We start from the raw sequence: 24,022 nt of genomic DNA on the forward strand, positions 1-24,022 counted from the left end.
TTCTGGCCTAAATGCAAGAAGGTAAAAGCTTTTACAGTAGTGCTTTGTTGTGTTAATCTAGGGTGCATTATAGGTTTAGGTTGGCATCCTGTTGGTGAAGTTCAGCCACGTCATCTAGCTGTTCTCTTGTGACTTCTGGACCCTGTTTCTTATGGCTCTTTTTAAGGCTTGGAGGACAGTGGCTCATATGTAAAAGTCCAGATGGCAACCGGTTTGCCCAGCCCTGCCCTTACTGATTTGCCCAGGTCAATGCCAGGTGCTGTGTGCACATACAGAAACGGATTCAGACAGGGATTCAGCGTGCGGCCCTTGAGAGGGCCCCAGACCATGCCATATACACCACTGATTTATTTAGTTCTGAACAGTGCTACTGTTAATTTAAACAAAAACTTTGCGTTTGTAGAAATAAAGCTATATTAGAATAAAAATATAAGATAAAAAATAAAATTAAATATGTTTTTAAGTTTAAGTTCTTTAAAGGAATAGTTCACCCAAAGATTAAACGCTGAAAATGATTTACCCTTATGCCACCAAAGAGGAAGCAGAGTTTGTTTCTTCATTGGAAAAGATTAGGATAAATTTACCATCAATTTTCACATCTAACACATTTTTCATTAAGAATTTTTTTCCATCAAACCATTGCTTCCAGCTAAAATGCATGTCCTCTATCCATAACATTGCTTTCTCCCATGAAAAAGTCATCTCGTCTGTATCAGGAGAGAAATATGCACAGATTACTCACTGTTTACTTATGAAAACTGTTAAGAACAGATTTAAACATTTTGGACTTGGATTCTGATGTTAAATAAAAACAGGGGAAAGACATTAGGATATATGTTTACTTGTTTTTTCAGGTGTTTGGATTCTCATTCTGACGGCATCCCTTCACTTCAGAGAGTCTACTGGTGGTGCAAGCTAAATTTCTCCAAATCTGTTCAGATCCGGAAACAAACTCTACTTCTTAAGATGGCCTGAATACATTTAGCAAATTTTAATTTTTAGGTAAACTATAATTATTTTTTGAATTACTAAAAAAATTAAAAAGCACAAATTTACTTGAAAATAAAAAAGCTAATTTAAAATACTATTAAATACTATATAAATTATACTAAAATAACACCGTTGTTACAAAACACGACTGCCATTTCTTTTTAAAATGTACAGAAGTGTCATGAAACTGCACAGATTCTAGAAAAATCACGGGGGCAAAATAATTATCAAATCTATTGAGATATTTTATTTACAAATAAAAGTGATTAAGTCTCAAATCTGGTAAAACATTTAAAAGACCTTTCTTTTAAATCTATAGCACAGTAATAAAGACAGAAACATATCATAGATAGGACAGAACAAGAAAGACTATTAATGATTTTTGATTTTGCAGAAAATCTTATAATACTGAAGGTGCCAACATAGAGCGCAACAGAGCGCTTATGGGCATCCTGTGCGCAGAATGATGAGCTTGAAACAACACGGAGTCACAGTGTGCAGGCTGCGCAGCCCTACGAGTCCACAGAGAAAGCTGCCCGGCTCGTGTTCATCTTCAGTTCTCTCTTCACAACAGTTCACTGTACTGTTTGAGTAAATGAATTACTCCGCGATAATGGTTGATTTAGACTCAGAGGGAGTGTTGGCCAGGTTAAAAATGTAAATAAATTGTGGATTAATGCTTACTGGAGACGTGAACCAGTTCAAACGATTCAGTCCTATTTGGTGAAGAAGAGCCAGACAAATCAAACGATTCGTTCGTGAACCAGACATCACTAGTACAAAAAGAAGAGATAAGTAGTCTATTAAATCTGTGCGTTAGTTTAATTAGCCTTTTCTTTGACCAGTTATAAACCTCAGTTACTGTGCGCTCTTGAAGAGAGTCTCAATGTTTTGATTGTACCCGAACGCGACACGCAGTCTGAACACTGAATGGAGGATGACAGACAGCTGAAAGAAGAGTTTATGTGAACTGAATTTAATAACTTCAATATTAATCTGTACCTCACATTGAACTCTGGAACAGCTTCAGAACACTTGAAATGTGTTCTTGAAAACATTTTGGTGCTTTATAGTGTTTTTGTGCCTTTCGTGGAGCTCAAAAATAACAGAATAGCATACACACTGTATCAGATTTTGATCGGTCTTGTCTGTCCGATACCCAATCCACAGAAAATGCCAGGATCGTAGTTGGTACCGATCCCGAGTATTGGATCGATGCATTCCTAATCCAGACACAGTATTTATTAAAGGAGTAATCCACAAACGTAATCCAAAAACAGGCAATGGTCATAACACGGGCAATTCAAACAACGACAGATTTCAGGGATGAAGCAAACAGTGCAATCCAGATCAACAGACAAAAAGTCAAGAACCAAGACACAAGAGAGACCAGGATACAATGCTTAGAAATGCCGTTGTGAACACATACAAGACTATGCAATGAATGCCAATGAGAACTACGATTATATAGGGTGAACTAACAATGCTAATGAGACACAGGTGCAAACAATGAGTGCTAATGAGTCCAGGCAAATGATTATGGGAAATGAAGTCCAAAACTCAGGTGACAGAAATATGAGATGGAGTGGATATCAGGGGCATTCCAGCTGGTGATCATGCCATGAAGCTTTAAGAGGAATGTTCATAAATGCCTGTTATTATGTTAGAAATGGTCATTACAGTCATCTGATGCTCCATCACTGTGTTCAATGTTTGACAGGTACGCTTGTTGATTGTTACAGATCTGACAACTTTCTCAAGCACACAATAGTCATATCACGAGCAGCCACAACAAAGTGTCACCCATAACTAGAGACAAATGTGACAAAATGTAGGGTTGCAAAATTCCGTGAATTTTCAAGACTAAAAACTTTCCATGGGAATATATGGGAATTAACTGGAAATTTGCAAAATTGCTAGAATTGCTAGGACATAAATATAGTTAAGAAAAAAATCTAGCAGCATAATCTTGGTTAAAACAATCTGATTGAATGCAATTTCTGTTCAATCACATGCACACTATTTACTCCAGGGCTATTGAGGCCACACCCCCTTTATGGACTGTGCTTTCCTCCATAACATGAACAAATCATTTCTTGAATCCTGCACACAAAATATCAAAATGTCCATCTTAGTAAGTATTACTGTAAATTACATGAATATTACATAAAATAGTTTAAAATATCCTTGTGCTGTCTGTAATATACTGTGAAACTAAATTAGACTGTAGCATTGTAAAAACAAATACACTGACTGAACAAACCATAGACTGGAACAAACATTTAGTTGAGATAATAATACAATTCTAAAAAAAAGTCTAAAAATGACCCTCACACAAACACACACCCCTGTAGTCACCTACGACTACAAATAAGTTTTGATATTATAAATATCTTTAATTTATGGGATTTAATTTTAACTAGTAAATACCAAAATGTGTTTATACAGTAATTCCAGTAAAAAAAGTTAAGTTCCCATGGAAAGTTTCCGGGAAATTTACCATAAATTTTCCGCCACTTTGCAACCCTAAATGTGACTAAACATGGAAAGTTCAACACAATCGAAATGTGTACAGTTAAGTTTAAAGGAAAAGTTCACCCAACAAATGAAATTTCTGCCATCATTTACTCAGGTTCCAAACCCATTTGATGTACTTTTTTTCGTTTATCACAAAAAAAAAAATCATTTTTAATATTTTTCTTAGCACTCTCTTCCATTCAATACAATGAATGTGTAACTTTCTGTGAGAAAGATAACAAATTTACACAAGTATTCACTGACAAATTTCATCTTTACCTTCACAGAAAAAAGCAAAGTAGCGTTTTTGGATGAGTAGACAACGATAATTTTAATTTTTGAGTGAACAAATCCTATGTTTAATATCACTTAATCCAATAGTTCATCCAGCCAACAAGCTTTTTCCTTCTGATTTCTGTCTGATTCATCTGTGGTTAATTATAAATCTCTGCAGATTATTCACAGACATTTTGCCCTGGTGGTGGAGGAGAAAGAGGAAGGACGGGGAGAGAAAGGAAGAGCTACAGAGTGAGTTACTTGACCCGGTTTCTACAGCGCTGAGCCGTAAGGCAACGTGACAGAGCCGCGGCTCAGACAGAGAGCATCCAGCCTTCAGCGAGCCAAGCAGACGCAAACACGCCAAACCACTTCAAATGCAGATCTGCCATTAAAGTTCAGATGGAACCAGATTAAAAAACACAACATTACATTAGTTCTCTTAATCATGGTTAGTCTAACACACAGTACTGTGAAGAAGAACAGTGGGAATGGTGAGCATACAAATAGGGACTTTCTTGAAAGGGTAATTTAATGCCAAGAAAAAGTAAATGGAAACACCGTTTAATGCAGGGCTGCAAATATTATGATGAATATTACTGCACTACAGTTCTATAGAGTTTCATGTTTTCAAAGAAATCTCTTTCAAAGATCACCATGGATTTATTTGATCAAACACAGCAAAAACAGTAATACTGTAAGGAATCAATGCAATTTAAAATAAACAAATTACCCTACATTTATTAATATATGTATTTAACAATACATTGTATTCAATTATATAAAGTGCAATGTGTATTATGATGATGGTGAAGCTGAATTTTCAGCAGCCATTACTCTAGTCTTCAGTGTCACATGATCCTTCAGAAATCATTTTAATATGCTGATATGGGGCTCAAAAACATTTCTTATCATTATTAATGAACGTATTACATATTAATGCATAATATTTATCAATAACATATCAATTATAGGCACAATTTTCATCCAGTTAGTTCTTTTTCAATATTTAACTGTGCATTCTCATTTCCTCTCCTTTTATATTTAGAATATTAAATTATTTGATTATTAGAATCTGCAACCCATTTTTGGGTTTCAACTCAACTCACCATAAAAACACCATCTCTATAGCCATTTTCACTGATAAAACTGCTGTTTTTATTTTTATTTTTTATGTAACCTAGCTCGCAGAAGCACTTTATTACTGTGGCTAAGAATAAAATGGAAATCCCCTCAGTAGCTCCAAAACTAAAACAAAAAAGAGAAAGAGAAGTAGAGAAAATACAGGGAACATTACAGAACGAAAGCTGAGTCAGTAGCTGTCCAGTGAAACTTTTCAAATCCCATCAGGGAACCCGTCAACATGTTTTACAGCCAGTAAACAATCAATGGAGGAGGTGAATACGGTTCCCAGCTCTCTCACATCCCCTCTTCAGAAGTATACAAACACATGCACACAAACACACAAGTATGGACACTTGTTGGTAAGAAAATGGCAAGAGGAAGGGGATTAGTCGACTAAGCTACTAAATCTGGCAAGCGCCCAGTACTAAATGGGTTAAAGTACACCCTCTTCCTCCTAATCTCACACACACACACACACACACACACACACACCTAAAGCTCTGCCCTGCCTCTGTCTGCATCAAAGACCCTTTTATAATGCGGCTGGGGTCTGAAAACATCACGGCGTATGAGATCCACACATGCTCGCTCACTTCCTTTATCCCAGGTGTTGTGGTTTTTACACACAGCTGGAATGATTCCTCTTCCCCTCTTTTTTGTCTTCTCTGGCTAAACAAAAACCTAATCAATGACCCAAACTAATTTATAACTAAAGGCAAAGCTTTAAAATGTACTTTCTTCATATACGGCACCAAATGTAAAAAAATATAATCTTTAGGAATTACTATACACCCTATCATTTAGAAAATCAGTAGCCTATCTATTTGGTTGCCATAGTAATGACTAGTTATGAGAGGAGAGTAGCTATCATTGTGGAAAGAGATGATGGAAAACTGGACATTTTTGTGTACTGTGACATGCTCATGACTCTGTGAGGTGCTGAACTCATGAGGGGCATGAGACATCGTCCACGGCATTACTGTATATCTCAATCTTAAGCACAAATGCTGTGGCAAGATTTTTTAGTCAGACATGCAACAAATTGCTTCGTGTCTGAACAAAGCCTAGGATATTTATTGTATTTTTATATTTAAAGTTCAGTGACCCTGCAATTGTGTAGACAGAAAAAGTATTAAAGCATTTGACTGTCTCTATTGTTAGAGATAAGTCATATATTTAATTTATAAACCTAAAATAGAAAATGTATTTTAGATCGTAATAATACTTCAAAATATAACTATTCTTACTATATTTTTGATCAGATTAATGCAGCCTTGGTTAGCAAGCTGACAGAGGTCAACATGAAATGGCATGCACAACACATTTTAATAGTAATTTGACATACACAAGTGTTTAAGAGTCGGCGTGTGGTCAGTGAGGTCTTACATATATATATATATATATATATATATATATATATATATATATAAAATGTTGTTAAGGACACATCAATCAAAAGTAGGGATGCACCGAAATGAAAATTCTTGGCCGAAACCGAAAACCGAAAAAGAGAAAACCAAGGCCGAAAACCGAAACCGAAACACCGAAAGAAATTATGCCAATTATTAGTACCATTGCATTTATTGCTATGACTGTGTACTAACTTTACTAAAATTAAGACATTGCAATTGTATAAATTAATATTAAAGTTTCAAAGATAATTACAATTACATAACTTATTTTAAAAAAAAAAACATAAAAATACACAATTACAAATGATGCAAATATTTATTAAGCACATTGCAACAATGCACAGTATAAAATAAAATTAAAACTAAAAATTTATCCCACTCATGTGTATATTTAATAATAATGTACAGGCCTGCTGGCCTGCAGAAACGTTTTAAAATGAACTGTTCTCTCATAAAAAACAAAGTGCATTTAGGTGAAGTGCATTTGAAATTTTTCTCTGTAGGACTAGAAAGTGCATTACTTCTCCAGTTGGCAAGACTGTTATCACTTCTGGGGATGGGGACTTCAGACAGATAACCATCTAGCTGTTGAGCAGTTGAGCTTGTCATCTGCCTGACATTTGAGCCATATTTGAGAGAGTGTATTTAAATAGGGCCAGGGCATAAATAAACATTTTTATCAAATTAAAGCAGAAATCTAGCATAAATACGGCTACAATCTGATATTATGTATGTATGTTTGTGTGTGTGTGTGTGTGTGTTTATATATATAGTAGCCTAATAACAAAATAGCCAACATATTATTATTATTTGAGGCACTTTCTTGCAGAATTCCACTGGACAACGAGGGTGCATGCCACTCATCTGGTGCAAAGACCAGTCTTTTTTTCTGCGCTCTGATCTGTCTCCTGCGCTTGGCGCTTCTCCGTCTCCACGCGGGTTCTCCGCATCCAGCGCGGCCTGGATCTTTTCTCGTGCGCGCTGCCTTATTTCCGCATCCAAGTAATGGTCTTTATAACGCGGATCAAGCACATTCGCGATGAAGTGCAGAGGATCCGAAAAGATCTCAGTGAGACGTGTGCTAACTGACTCTATAAGACTGTACTTTTCTTTGTTTTTACTTCGTGGTCCGTCTTAATCTCTTTGTTAGGAGACGCTTTAGTGCTGCGAATAAAGGAATACGAAGAGAGAGAATGTTCTCACTGGTGTTAAGTGAATGTTGCGTGGAGCTCGTTGTCTGCGCTATGCAGGTGCACGTCGCGGTTTCTGTTTGCGTCATCACAACATTTCGGCCGTGTTGTTTCGGTGATAAAAGTCTATCGGCCGAAAACCGAAAAGGCCATTTTCGGCCGAAAATTTTCGGTGGCCGAAATTTCAGTGCATCCCTAATCAAAAGTGCCAATAAAGACATTTACACACACATTTTATATATATATATATATATATATATATATATATATATATATATATATATATATATATATTCACATACACACATTTACACACTAAAACCGTATTTGTATTAGGGTTGTGCCGACAGACGGTAGAATAGTGTATCGTCGATAGTCAGAGATATCGACGTAAGCAGATTTCTGTCGAAAGTCCATACAATATTAGGCTCATTGTCCTATTAATGTATTAAATAATAATATTAATAATAAATATTAACTGTTAATGGATTTTAAATGAAATCTACTATTGATTTTCACCGTTGACTGATTTTGCAGAACATTTAGACTGATAACTTCCATGCACGGATGCGGCAGATTTGTCACAGGACGTGTGATATGACCATTGCGTCTGACTATATATGAACTAGCTGTTTTAAATACAGTATTTTTAAATTTAACATTAGTTTATGTTCAGTATGTTTAAAAAAAACAATTTTTTTTGACTATTGGTGATTCCATAGGCTCTCTCGCGCGCACCTGCGCAGTTTAAAACACCAAATAGTTCTGCTATGACAAAAACAAAGAGTCTCTCTCTTGCTCCACCCATGCATGATAATATTGTGTATCGTCGATCTCACAGGCTGACGATATGACGATTTGAAAAATGGCCATATCGCCCAACATACATATACATATATATATATATATATATATATATATATATATATATATATATATATATATATATATATATATATATATATATACACACACACAAACACACATATATTTAATGTGTTTGCTCTTGAAATTATACTGTGTGCCATTAGATAGTATTTTATCCATCCATTATGCATATTGCTCTTCCATCAGGAATTAATTGGCTCATTTAAAGTCGACCTTCCATACTAGGAAAAGAGCCTAGGATACGAAGGCTGAAGGTTAAGTCCACCCTTGAGCGCACCTTGATGCATCACAAGGGTAGCAATTAGAACAAAACTCAGATTAACATGGAGTATATGTGACGCTCGACACTTTGTGTGTCGCACCTAGTTAGTACACACAGTGTGAGGCCACTCCAGGCGACAAGTCTACAGAGGCGCAAAGGCCTGTCTAGAGAGTGAGCTCAACTTCCTGTGTGTGTCCATCCTTGCTTAAAACACTATATGCTTTTCAAATCTTCTAATACAGTATTTGATTGTCTGAGTGGACACTGGACTCAATCAACAGTGCACATTAGTGTGTGCATCACAAAATAAATAGCAAGGCTAAAACTAATACTTCAGTTATTGCTTCATAAACAGTTTAATTGCTTCTGGCTGAGGTCTACAGCAAACTTCTCATAATGTCCCTTTCTCACGCTGCACAGCAGTAACATGAGAGCACAGTGTTATATTGTTAGCCGCCAAGGCCGCACATTAGAAAACAGTCTGAGCGGGACAGGTAGCGCAACGGCGAGGCAAACTAACGACTGACTGTGTCTGAAGCAGAACTACACCTGCAACTGTTTTACTTGCAGTGGTTCAGTGTTCGAATATGAACTTGATCCTAAAAGCAAAGACCCTTGTGAGTCCCTCTTTCTCCCGGACCCAGCGTGACATAACAGGAGTTTTGTGGCAGATGTGAATGGACTCCAGTAGGTTCAGTCCTCCAAACAAAAGCAGCACTGACGGACAGATGTAAAGCAACAAGGTGTGGCTGCAGTTCTGTGTGTGATGTTTGTTTTGAAGGAGGAGAGGAGGAAGAGAGCTAGCAAAAAGTTTCACAGTACAGCGGACTATTCTTTGAAGTAGCTTGTAGCACCATCAGTCAAGTACACTACCGTTCAAAAGTTTGGCCTCTGTATGAATGTTCTTAAAGACATTGTTTTATATTCAGTAAAGCTGCATTAAGATGATCATAAAGTGTTAGTATGAATGGTATTGATTGCAAAGGTATATTTAAAACACTTGAAATGAGCAACACTAAAACAGGAAAATAGAAGCTAATGACGTTTATATTTTCCAGGAAGCTGCACCTAGGCAAGGAGCTTTATGACCACTGAAGACCCATGACAGTGAGCGTTTGAAGACTGAACACAGCCATCAGTGTGTGCTGCAGAGAATAGAAAACATTTGGAGGAAGCTCAGTTGGAGAGGCAGTTTGTGTTACTTAAAGGTTGTTAGTTTTGAGTAACTGTCTTTCCACTTACCCTCTAGAATAGAGCTTTGTGACTTTAGGAGCCACGTGGGAACACACACACACACACACACACACACAAACCACTTTTTTTGTCTCCCTTCCTTCCTATTGCCTTCTCCTTATGTTTCTCTGTTTTACTTTCTTATTACCTTACAAAAAATATTAGGGATGCACGATAAATATCTTGCCAGTAATGCCGGTTCTGTAATCAGCGGTAAATCTCTACACATGTCTGATTTACAACACAGAGCCCTTGTTCACTGACAAGCTGTGCCAAATTACAATCATATTTATATCAGGCGATATTTATCGTGCATCCCCTAAAAAATATTAAAAAACGAATAATATTTATTTGATGAATAGAAAGTTCAAAAGAACAGCAAATTAAATTAACAAATTAAATCATTAAGCTACAGAAGTACTAAAAATAAAAGTAAAGTCTTAATAGAAATATTTAAAAAAAAGTTACAAAAGCACATACAATTAATTAAAATAATTAATAAAACTGAAATCTGAAAATATAAAAATACTATAATAAATACTATAATAGTATATAAACAAATACAAAAATAACAATGGCAGTGTCAATTGTCAGTCATCAGGTCATACATACTGTAAGAAGTAGGCCTGCAGATGATACAATTGTAGGATTATGAAATCGACGAAATCGTTCGCGATAATGACAGCGTATCTTCTCAGTGAACTACGGCACTGTGTAGTAAATGCTGCCCCATCTGAGAGCATGTGAAGATACCCCATTTAATAACGTTTTCTCCAAACTCAATTTATAACGTCAGTCGAGTGTTTGAAATAAATCCTTCTGTATGTAGATGTGGCATCTTAAACAGAATAATTAAGGCACACAATATTTAATTGTATTCTAAGCTATGGCGATTAGCATTTCATTATAGATATACTTTATTATGATGAAAATTCTAATGAGAACTCAGATAAAATAAGATAAAACATATTGCCGTAGTCGTGTGCTTATTAGACATGTTTATTCAATGAAAGCAGGTAAATCTTCTGTTTATTCAGCTACCGCGATTAATGATTTCTTCTTTGAGTGCCCTCTGGCCTTTTGATGGATATTTACTGCTGATCACAGAACCGTGCTTCACTGAAAGATACGCACGGCAATCGCAGCTTCGGCCAAATCGCGATTTATTGAGTTTGCGATTTAATTTCAAATAATTGTGGCGCCCTAGTAAGACGCAACTGAAACTTATTCGGATGCCAAAGTCATGAGCAAAATAGTTTATTGCAACTCAAGTCCGGTCAGCAGTCTGAAACGGATAACAACCTCATTGCTCGACGGGGAACAAGGGTGCCATAGGACAGATACTATTGAACTGCTGATAGGGGCTCCCGCAATGAAGACGATGAGGTCATAAAGTTTCTTGCCAGGAGTTTCAGTGATAAAACAGGCCTTATCTCCGTTTCAACTCATACTGCTTCTCTAATGTGTGTTTTCAAAGGGTGTGTACTCAAAGATCCCATCTGAGCGAGCGTTTTGTCATTTCCACAGATCTCAGCACCGGGTGACAGTAAAACAGTGCTTTGTTTCTATATTTCATTCGGTAAAGATGCAACGGATGCTGCCAATGGACTAAAGAGGAATAAAGGTAAAGAAAAGAGAACACACAAAAAGATGCATCTAAACACTCACCATAGGCCTTAGTAACATTCCTGGGAGATTGAGACGTGGGAACCAGTTGAAAGGCGCACCCCTACATGAGCGTGACCGTGTGTATGTTTATACTGCTGATCTGTGCAGGAATTCATAAGGCATAGTTCAGCCCACTTTACATTCCCAGCATCGCTCAAAGCGTGCGGACAGGGGAGGAAAAGTGACGATGGCTCATCCTCGTTGACTGTGGGAGAATAAAACACGGCCGACGGCTGTGGCCAAAGCCTCTCTCTCTCACGCAGGCTAATTTATAACCCCGACCTCGTTCATGAGAAAGAGGCTGCTTTGTTTTAGAAAACCCCTATCAATCTCTCGCTCTCACACAGCCCACAAAGTCCTCTGAATCACTACGAGACAATCTAGCCTCTCGGGGAATTTCTTTATGCTAGTGTGACCAAAACGTGTAACTATGTCAGTCTGATAAAATCAACACAGGAAAAGAAAGAGATACACTAAAGAGTAGCAGACTAAAGCTGAGGAATCGGTCATCTGAAAGCTACGTCATCATGGTGTGAACCAGAATCAGGACACACAAAAACCAAACAGAGGTGCACCTAATCCTTTCATTGCTTTTGGATCTTCCCTCACTTTTTCCTTTTTCTCTCGCTGTCTGAGGGTCTGGCAATCTCTTACCCCTAATCGGTCCATCTCTACCTCTCCCACGATGATAAGAGCTCAACTGTTCTTCAGAGAAAACAGGCCATTTCCCTGTCTCTCTCTCTCTCTCTCTCTCTCTCTGTAGGGGTGTGTAGTGTAACTCTCCTGAGATACAGGAACACAACAGTCAACACCAAACTGTCATTACTCTTTAATTTCACTCTACGTAGCGAGCATCTGTGTTTGTGTGGCAGATAATGATGGCGAATAGCTTTCTACTCCCCACAGACATTGTGCTGTACAGCATAAGACAAAAACCCATGGTGGGATAAACAACTAAGTTGGTAAAAAAAAAAAAAAAATGCCACCAGCATTTCAAATCTGCTCTCACTGACTTAAATATTTGGAGATAAATACAAGTTGCATCATTTTTCTAACCGCACACAATGCCATACAACATAAAGCTTTATTGTCGAACCAGCAGCGAGCAACGGGAGATTTTGTCCGTGGCTTGGTTTTAATCTCACTGGAGGAAAAATCCACTCCACATATGCTAAAGCAGCCTTTGGAAATTTGCTCATTTGCAACGGAGAGTACTACAGGAACTGAGTTCTAATCATTTGCATATGCAGATTTTTGGATCTAATTTAAGCTTCAGGCACATTTAAATATTTGTGGCATTTAACTTTTTTGGCTTGACCATATGTGATGTATTCTAAGAGCATCAGAGAAGAAATTATAAATTTTTGTGTTTTTTTTTTTTTGTAGAGGTGTGTTGATCAGATACATTTATTTTATAATGGTGAATAAGAGGAGCATAAGGGTTGCTTCACGACCACTTTGAAAGTTCTGTGCGACTGACACTAGGGGTTGATTGTTTTTTTCTTTTGTCACACCAACTTCTTTGGCTAATTCTACAATTAGGAATGCACTGAATTTTCAGTCGCCGAAAATGGCATAATTTTTTTGGGCAGAATCAAAAAAATCTGCCAAAATATGGTGGGCCGCTCCACCCAGCAGTGTTCAGCTTGCAGGTATCAATCTACGTTTAGCCACCGTCACTGCGCGGTGTGATACCCCACTCAATAATCCGCTCTGTCAATGTGCATTCCATTGAATTGCTCAATTCAATTCCATTGAATTGCATAATGTGCCCACAGGAAATTTCTATGTAGAATACTTGCTCCTGTTTGCAACAGCGCTACTGTGGGCGACGCTAGTGAAATAATGCTACTGTCCACCGTTCACTAATCTGCTCCCCACTATGCTCTGAAAATAATAGCTTTGTGGGACTTTAAAATATTTTATTATTTATTATTTAAACTATTTAGTAAAAAAAAAAAGTAATTTTTTTGGTTTTCGGTCAAGTGCATCCAGAATTTTCGGTTTCTGTTTTGGCCCAGAATTGTAATTTCCATGCATCCCTATCTACAATTAAATTAGCATCAGCAAATACGCAAATTTCTCAAACAAGTACAATTATTACAATGCAATGAAATATGCTTGACAGACAATGACAGTCACTTGGGCAAAATGAACAACTATCTGCAAACAGCAGAGAGAGTGGAAAGGTGCCTTGAGTTTATATTAAACATCAAACACGTTTGACCGGTATGTCATGCCTGGTTATACCAAAGATTACAATTATGACTGAAAATAATTTTCACTTGTCATTGTTGTTATAAAAACAGATTTTACAAAACATAACAGGTGGATGAACACCTTCCTGATATCCTTAAACAAATAATCAAAACCAAAAGTAACTAGCTGAGTGCAAAACTATTTGAGTTTAGAACCTGAACTTCAGGCATTTGAATTGTGTGGAAAACTGCGGACATTCTTTGTGGGCCGGCTTATAGATGATCTGTGACACTCAGTCTGCACGCAATGACTTCTGCAACAGTACCAAATCATGAAACTCTTTGCCCTTTCACCAAATTGAATTTTGTAATGGATAAAGGCATGCGATGAAAACTTACTAAATAGCATTCTGGGAATGACTCCATGCTGAACTCAATTAGAATAAAAACAATGACTGTACAGTTGCAGGACTTACACACACAATCGCACGGGCACACGTGAAAGCACATACACAACTTCCTTTCAAGAAATTCCAGTCGTTAACAGTGGAGAGAGGACAAGGCCCTTGGTACTTCTGGCACGAGCGTCAGTATTAACCCCAAGCCTGGCACTCCAGCTCTTTGGAGACAATCTGCAGCTTTGTCTGAGCCACAATCCATGTGCTGACAGAAGGAGGGCAGCTCTGCTCTGCAGAAACATCTCGTTGTGAGCAACCATTTCTAAGGGTTGCATGAGGCAAGGTACTGTTAAGTACGCCAACGTTAACATCTTTGAAGTGGTCCTGGAAGCAGCGTCAGTATGAGTTATCCTTCTCAAATTTGAGAAACACTCACCCACAGACCATAATTCAGTTTATATGGTCACTGTGGGCATGAACACTTAAAGCTAGAGCTTAATCAGGAACTTATGAATAGGTAAATCTCTCCACAATGGCTTACAACACATGTACTTTAACATGCAGTTATAGCAGGTTTTTGCACAGTTGGGCTACAGTCTTCTTCATCTGTCTGTCCAAGTATATATAATAGTATAATTGAACATTTGAAGGGTTAAATGCAACCACTGAGGCAAACTGTAGTGTGATAATGAGTATACATGCTTGACGAAGCCGATCTGCAATCGCATTATCTAGGTCTGTGAGTGTGACTTCAAATTGTTCAGATTTTACACAGACAAATTATCACTTGAGCTATTGTTCCAGTCATATATTAATGTCCATAAAGCATTTAAAAGTGTGCAGTCAATAAGATTTCCAAAGAAAGTAACAGCAAGGACACATTAAATTGATCAAAAGTGACAGAAAAGACAATTACATTGTTACGAAATGTAGAATAGAGTATGAGGAAATGTTGGCAACAGGAAAGTATCCTTCAACACTGAACCTTGAGCAGGTAGTCATCGGATCTCTGGATCGGAGCCCAAACACTAAATCACTGGATAATGATACAGGACAGACTAATCAAGAAAGTATTACAATATCTGACCACAATTTAACAGATTAGAGAGAAGTCACCAAATAAACCATCACTGATATGGCTATACTGTGTAACACCTCTATAAAAATGATGTCAAAATATGAAAGGTATTGCAGGCCAAAGACCGAGTGAATGCAGGAATATGTAGGCTACTTAAACGAGTGTAGGCACATGTGTGTGGGTGTGTGCAGACTACACAGAGCGGATAAAATAGTGCGGCCCTCGAGCTCTGACCACATCAGGGCTCTCGAAGGAGGCAAGTGAGAGCTTTCTGAGAAAAAGAAATATTCACAACACAAGTGTTTAAAGAAGCTCAAAAGAATCTTACTCGAATTTAAAACTAAACCCTGGACACTTGTCTGAAACAGGACACTTTAAAAAACAAAAAACAAGGTAAAAAAGCTGCCGCTGGGGCAGTATACCTTTGTACTTTATTTAACCCTAGTATATATTAGTAACTTAAATGTATATTTTACGGCAAAGAAATACCTATTGGTGGTAGCATGAAAAACTGAAATGCAAAAACAATTGGTTTAGGATTTACTTTGGAACAATTTTCACACATAAATTGCTGGTAAATTTAACTAATAATCACAAAGAACATACTAAACACATTCAGAATTATAACTGTCATTTTAAAGTAGAGAGACTAAAATAGCATTGTAAAATGTAGTCAATTAAACAGTAGTTTTGGTAAAGTAGTAACCTGATTTTAAACAGTGCAGGTTTCACTTCATAAAAGCATTGAATTCTTAAAGTGGACTGAATTCTTGGCAATATATGAATGAGTCAGATTACATGGGAGTGAAAGCGTTTCCTCTGATGTTCGCTTAGGCAACATGAGGCATTTTAACGCACTGTGTGTGTTTGATGTGACCCGTCTCCTCAAAGTGGGGGTGATTCATGGGCCTGTCATCTCCTTGCTTCTCCCTCATTTCCTGTCCGAGGTCCCCTCCTCTTCAACGCTGCACTAGAAAGAACCAGCATGACGCACAACCAACTACCACACTTCCCTCAATAAGAGGCAGATGGAGGAAGATGCAACAAAACGGCCCACTTGATGGGGTCTATAAAGTCTGCATCTCAGTCAGAAAGTGTGTTTGGTTTAAGACTGCAGGAAGTGTTAGAAGAAACGGCACCGGACACATTCGAGACAGTCTGCATCCATTCATCAACACTTCCTCCCTCGTCTCCGCTGACATGCTCTCGAGGATCCCCTGCTCGCTCTGACAGTTTCCTCTCGATGTCTCTCTTCCTCTCCGTCTCTCCAGAGAGAGAGGAATAAATTGCTCGGCCAGATCAATAGGAAATTCCTTAAGAACAGAAAGTTGTGAACAAGGAGTTCTCCTGGGACAATGAATGGCTTTCTTCCACAACTGTGTGGGTCAGAAACATCTGGTGTCATTCATTTAATGGAGATCCTCTATAAAACAAAGAGCCTTTTCCCTTTTGAGACACTTACTGGTAAAGTCAATTTCCTTCTCAGATCTCCCAAGCACTCCCACATCCAACAATGGTTCCAGGCGAGATGTTTAAGAAATCAGAAGACATCTAAGACATTTAAAAGCTTTTCTTTACTATTACAGCACATAGAAAAACATTTTTATTAGGGATTCAGGGTTTCTCTGTCAAATATATTTCCTCTAACTCAATAAGCGAAGCTTTTTCTTTTCTACGGTATCTGAAAATGCACTGATATGGAAATTATGGCCAATAACATATCATGTCTGATAACCAACAAATGCAGACATTATAAATCTGTACTACATTTTAAGGGGACACCGGATGCCAAATTTACTTTTAGATGGTGTTTGCATATAAAAGTGTCTTAGCAGTGTGAACACAACCACCCTACAATGACAAAAATCCATTCACTCCTTTTCTTTAACACCCCCCCCCCCAAAAAAAAACTCAATTATTAATTATAAATTGCATAAATTGCGAACTTGTTTCTTCTTCTTATTATTATTAAAAAAGAATAAAAAAATCCAACGTGTACATTTATAATATAGGTAATCTAATCACACTGATTAAAGCCACCATTAAATGTATTCTTCTATCAGTGCATCCCAATATTTTTTAAATACATAAACAAACTCTACCAATGAAAAATGTCACACATATTATGCGACAGTCCAGACAAAATTCCTACATGGATTGCATTATTTTTCCCCCATTTTATTTTGTTTTTAAACTTTACCCTAGATTTCACTTCAGGAATGCATGACAGATTTAGGTTTCAGCTTTCTGTTATTCTGTTATGAATGTGACTTGTTTCTAAATGGGGTGGGGGGGGAGGGCAATATCAAAGACGTGTTTTGTTCTGCGCTCAAACTCCCTCGACTCTGTGGGATCTCTCGTCAATCAGGTCTCTCTGGTTCTGGAGCGGAGCAGGTGGAGAGGCTGAACTGAAACAGGTGTAAAAACAGCATGGCAGCCTGCTGACTTCGACTGACACGGTGTGGAAATCGTTCTCACAAATGACACCTTCTCAAGAAAAGACATGTCAATAAGTCATGACACAGTACCACTAGTTGCCTTTCGGTTGAGAAGCTGTACAATCACACAAATAAAACCTATGCTATCCTGTACCATATCATATTACAGTGCTGTCAGTTTTAGTGCTCAATATAAGTGAGCAAAACAAGCGGAAAGGCCAGTTTTCTCTTAACGATGCAAATAGCTTCCTAGTTAATGTGCGATTACTAATGCAATATTTAACTACCTTGCACACTATTACAGTGATTAAACTCTTCAAAGTTACTCTATTAACTCGGACTTGACAAATGCCGGGCAAACTATAATGATACAGTCAGACCTAATCACATTAAGCTTTTCCTGGTGATTTATTTAAGATATTATCGTGCATTTTCTCAGTGACTATTATTCGTTTTCTGTCATTTTCTATATCTCGAAGAGAAACTGTTGGGGTGAGTCTGCAGTTGCAAACAGTCCGATTCGACATCTGTGTTTATCCTCTAGCAAAAAAACCAAACAGGCTATATTTACTCTGGCCAAACAGGCAGAAAGAGAGAGCAGAGAGAGTCAGAGAAATAAGAAAATTGAGCAGCTTTAGGGATATTTCTGGCCCAGTTAAAGGATGCCATGGAAGCAGGTAGTAATGTCAGTGACACTAATAACCTACCCGAGAATGTAACCCAGAGAGAATATAAACTCTGTGATGACATTAGTATGCAGTTATTACATGTCAGTTTTACACATTTCCACTTTTGTTGCTCATACTGGTCATTTACAGCATGTCCAGCCCAATTAAATGACTCACAAAATGACTTTCCATTTAGAAATTCTTAAAAACCATTTTGTCTGACTACACTGTTGACCAATATGAAAGGTATGTAGTGCAATGTGATAATAAAGATATAACATTCATAACTCACTCTTGCCCTACATGAAATAAACCATTTATGGTTTAAATTACTTGACCTCAATGTCGCTCAAACATTTTTCAGAATGATGTATCCTTAGAGCTTTAAAAGACGTTTCTTAGCCCACGAGTTGTTCATTTCTCTCTTCACCTGATAACAATGAGACACTTACAAACAATCTGTTTTGTATTTGCAACCACAGTCTTAAAAAGACCTACAAGACTCAAATGACAAAATGCAAATCCCTCAGACAATCCAGGCCTACTCTCAGCTGAGTTTGTCTATTCAAAACCCTCAACCTATCAATAACTTACCAGCAGAATGCAAAAGGCAGTGCTTGTGAGTTTAAGTGGCTTTTCTGGTTGGCTGATGGAAAAAGAACTTAAGAATCCCCAAGAACTCCAGCTATTCCTCCACACACAGATACGCTGCTACTTTCCAGGGCACGTTACAGACAACTACAGTTCAGCCTTACACATGGACGCAGTTACTGAGATTTACAACAGCATTCAGCTTCTTCACAAAAACACATTTTGTCTTGCGTTATTACCTTAAAGAAGAATCAGCTCCAAGTTTAGGACAGTTTTTGTGTCAACGGCGGCAGTGACTGATGTCCACATCTGTGACTGTCCAGAAAAAAGTCCCTCACTGTTCTCTGACACACAGACCATGAGAACTGAATTTGGCGAGTATGACTGGTATCAGATACATTCATGTGATTGAATTAGCCTCAGAGAGGAAGTTACTAAAATAAAACCTCTAAATTCCAGGCACGGCAGTCTGGTTCTCTAATTTTATATTGTTTAATGTGGTGGCGTGGTGTGTGCGCTGGCTATGCAGTCTGACTTCCCCTAAAACATATGCTGATTTTTAATTATACAGCTCCACATCAGTGCATGACCTGCAGTGGAGTTAATAATATTCATAACAAAGCCCTTAAAGGGACAGTTCATCCGAAAATGAAAATTACTACATAAATGATATCAATTTACTCGCACCCTGTTGATACAAACCTATATGACTAAGTAAAAATGTTAACCCTAGTTAAAAATTAACCCTATGAAGCCTAATGAATCATATTTAATAAATTTCAACAAGATTCTTGGGGGGGGGGGGTCACGTTAAAAACTATCAAATATGATTTAAAAACTTTTTTTTTTAATGTTTATTTATACTCCATTGTAATTTCATTGCATGACATTACATGTTTTGGCCTCCGAAGTTAAAACTACTTTGATCATAAAACTAAGCAATTCAATATTATCTTTTTACATTTTATTGGGTGATAAAGAATGACAGCTGATGTTCATATGCATTTTATGTCTGCTTTGCTGTAAATATCCTGTTGATTTACACTACAAGCTATCAGAATGTTCTAAGGCATCGAACATGGTTAAAAAAATAATAATAAAATAAAACACGAGCAGACCAAATGTTGTTGTTTTTGTTGTTTAGAATTAAAAGTGAATAAACTGTTCCTTTTAAAAAATTATTAGATTGTGACTGATCAATATTTTACATATGGCTTCACAGGATTAAAGCAAATGACTGAAGAAATTATTCTACAACTTTTGTATTCCATAATAATAATAATAATAATAATAATAAAAACCCTGTCAAACAGTAATAGTAAATTTAAGAGCCACACAGATGGGAAATCAAAAATTACCTGTATTACAGTGTATGATGTAGCTGTCCATCAGTGTAAACAATGTGCAAATAATTAAACCAAAAAGTACACGATTTATAAAGTTATTGGCTTCTAAAGTAAGGAGTCGACTCTGAATCACTGAAACGAGTCGTTATAGATTTCAAATCTTTTGCCCATCTCTATGTACGTCACTAGGAACACTTTGCATAATAATCTCCGCCTACCGTGTTGGGAGAAACGGAACTCTGACCTGCCCCACCCCCCACACAGAGATGCTCTGGTTGGTGTGATAGCATCATGTCGAGGAGACAGTGTTTTTAATTGTAAAGGCAAGTTTGTTTTATTTTCACTGCCAAAGAATGAGATCAGAAGAACCAATGGCTAAAATTCATTTTTACCACAATAACAGAGCAGTACAACGAATCCCTTTTGTTGTGTTCACAACATTTCACTGATGACTGCTTTTCTAATCTCGTGAGTACAGCAGGATTTTCAAATCGTTTGGCCATAAAAGAGGGTTCATTACCAGCTTTATTTAGACCAACGAGCATCTCCGAATCACAACGCGAAGTATGGTTTTGAAGTTATGTGTCTGTTTTCTCCCGAGTGTCTTATCAGTATGTGTGATGTCTGCGCTCATCGTCATGTACAAACACTCATTAAAATGAAGTGTAACTCCGTGAATACTCAACGAAGAGACATGAGAGAGATATCTATAGAAAGCTTGACATGTCTACTTTAAAACTAAACAATTGCTGCCGTAAACAGATATTCTGTGATAAAGTAATCAATATGAAAACAATGTGATGTCTGTTTTTCATGTCTCCCTTCGTTATATCGAATGTGACCACGCCCCTGTGCTGAACACGCTATTCAGATTCAAACTGAAGCGCGAGGCTTGAATACACCCATACAGAAGAAATGGCAGCGAGACTGTTCACGTTTTTTATTTTACAGTTTGCTTCGCGGTGAGAGGAATAAGGAATAATTCACCCCAAACAGATGCTAACGCATTGTTTACCGTGGAGGTGTGTGCGGAACAACCAATCAAAACTGACTATGTTAGTTGACCAATCAGAATACAGTATGCTACCGAAAGGTGGGTTTTAAGGAAACTGAATCTTTTGAACAGCTTCGCGCGAACCATTTGGGGATCTCTGAAAATTGAGGTAATTTTAAAATGATATTTTGACAAAATGACAATGTTTTTTAACCTTGGATGGATTTAAACCTAATGTACAAGGACTTATAAACAGTGATAGGAAGCTTAGAATTGTCATCTTACTGGCTCTTTAATTATTACAGAATAATAATGTGGATGATCTATTAATTTAATCCAAAAACAACACATAAACCACCTGCTGTTATTAAGACTGCGAAGATTAAATTTCAGACTTTTAAATTTCAAAAGGCTTCCGCTATTACCAATGATACATAATGTATATATCCAGATAATGCAAAAATGTAAAAAAACAAACTAACAAAAAACTTACAACTCACACGAAATAGGTAATTCATGCTACAAAAAAAACAACATTTGTAGACATATATATATATATATTGCCTAGCAGCATTTCCACTGGGTTTTCCAAGGATTCTCCATGTGCTGAAACTTTACGAGAAAGCAGCAATCTTCTATTGTGTGAAACGTTTAGTCTCACTATTGCTGCAAGGCCTTAGTTCAGGTGAGTAAAAACTACATAGTGCTGACGCATGCGCGCTTACTGATCAGGAAAGACTGAAGCGTATATATTTGCTAACGTTTTTCACTTAATGAAAATATACATTGAGCCCATATCCTGCGTAATGACCAGTACTTGATTCATAAATTCCACCTTTTCCCAGTATGTCTTCGTGTATGTTATAACGAAACATGACAAATCTGAAACCTGTCCAAAGGCTTCCGAGTTGTACTCGCCACTTCGCACTGTTGATTTAAACCTTATTGTAAAAACTAATTATCCCCGGTAAACGTCTCTTACCTTATCCGACCCGGGAAGGCGTGAAGGGGAAAACTTCCCTAAATGTTCCCTATGGAGACATGTGTAGTCCGTAAAAACGTTTCAGAAATCCTGTGGATATTGTTGCTCCTCGCCCCAGAGTCGTTCGCCAACGAGGAATTCTTCTTGGCTCCACATTCGTTATTCCTCTTCCTCCCAGCCAACCGAAACCACGACGCCCGGCTGCTGCGCGCTCACACACACGCGCACACACACGGCACTGCGCATGCGCGCTGATGCATTCACAAGTGTCCGTAGTAATGTATGAAAGAGAGCGAATTCCGCAATGTAACGTGGACAATGATATACTATAGTTTTATCATTTAATTCACAGCTTTACAGACGGTATAAATACAAATAAAATAACTTAAAATCTTCCTGAGTTTTTCTTTTTGATAGAGAGGCAAAATAAAAACGAATGTCTGGAAATATGTAAAATTGGGATTTAAACTCCTCCTCTTTGCATTATAAATATAAGATTTCTGTTAGAATAATAGAAAAACCTATATGGTACATTTTCCTTTTCATTTCCATATTTCATAACCATCTGTCATATGGTTACAATACTAAAGCCACTGGCATCCAAACAGCTAATACGACGCATTAACTACTGCAGTGAATATAATGTAATTTAAATGTGTAGATGACTTTACTGGGCATTGTACTGTGCAGCACAATGAGCACAATTTCCATTCAAATAAATGTGATATGATGCGATTGCATGACGTCAGACTGCAGTGTCACATTTTTTCTGGGATTTCAAAGCATTTCTGCAACCAGCGCACACACATTGTACGTGCAACAGAGGATTTTTCGCTTGCAAAGAAAATCTTTTTTTTTAGGGGGTGGTGGAGGAAGGGGGGCTCTATGGTATGTCACAAATTTAGATACCACGTCTATCTATAGCACAACTCAGATTAGATTTTTTGAGTAGTACATAGCACACCCTTGTGGTCACTCTTGTAACAATACACATGACACCCTCTTCTATTACAATAATACTGGACCTTTATTAGAATACTTTGAAACTCCTCATTTGTCATCTGTCATCAGCCTATTTATTTATGTACTTTTAATTGTTTTTATTTCTTTTATATTTTAATATTTGTTAACAGATTTTTAACAACATTTATGTAAATTCTTTGCAGCTTGTAACTTGGCAAATAATGTTTTTGATCTTTGTACATTTAGCTAGGTTGTTTAGGCTTCCCTATGTCCTTACACTGTTGTAAATGTTATTAATCAAAAAGATAGATAAAAAAAACTAAGATTTGTTGTGCAGCATGTTTTTAAACAAGCTAGTTTTGTACTATAGTTTTGATAATAGTTAATAAAAAAACATAGGTCTCTCAACAAAAAGTGTCCTGATGCTTTGAAAAAAAAGGACCTGTATTTGTGGATTCTGACACACACAAAAAGTGCATGATCAGAAACCATTTAAATTGAGATGCACTTTTAAATGTGCCAGCCTTAAAAATGTGTGTGAATTTCCATAAGCAAAAAATATTTAAAATGGCCCAGTGAATTTGCATCTCCATGAAAACACAAAAGAGCAATGTGTGATGTCAATATTCACCGACATGCAACAGGTATTAAACATTTAAACAGGTTTTTAAGAGCAGGTAAATGGGACTGGGATCTTCTGTGCTCAATTCTGAAAAGCTCAACCAAAATCAACTTAGCCGGATAACAGACAGAATGTGTACTAGAGAACAGGACCTTATGGAATGACTACAAGAAGCCAAAAAGA

The 24,022-nt window shown here is 37.2% G+C and overlaps 1 protein-coding gene across 1 annotated transcript in view; it reads right to left on the bottom strand.

Annotated features, from left to right (window-relative positions):
* Nucleotides 1-22,478, bottom strand: part of sipa1l3 (signal-induced proliferation-associated 1 like 3) — a 75,367-nt gene extending 52,889 nt beyond the window's left edge. Inside the window, exon 1 of the mRNA XM_026230981.1 lies at nt 22,255-22,478. The gene's annotated coding sequence lies outside the window, so the exon portion shown is untranslated. The remainder of the gene's footprint in view (nt 1-22,254) is intronic.
* Nucleotides 22,479-24,022: the final 1,544 nt, after the last annotated feature.

Source organism: Carassius auratus, chromosome 43, assembly GCF_003368295.1.
Source record: "Carassius auratus strain Wakin chromosome 43, ASM336829v1, whole genome shotgun sequence".
Taxonomy (NCBI): domain Eukaryota; kingdom Metazoa; phylum Chordata; class Actinopteri; order Cypriniformes; family Cyprinidae; genus Carassius; species Carassius auratus.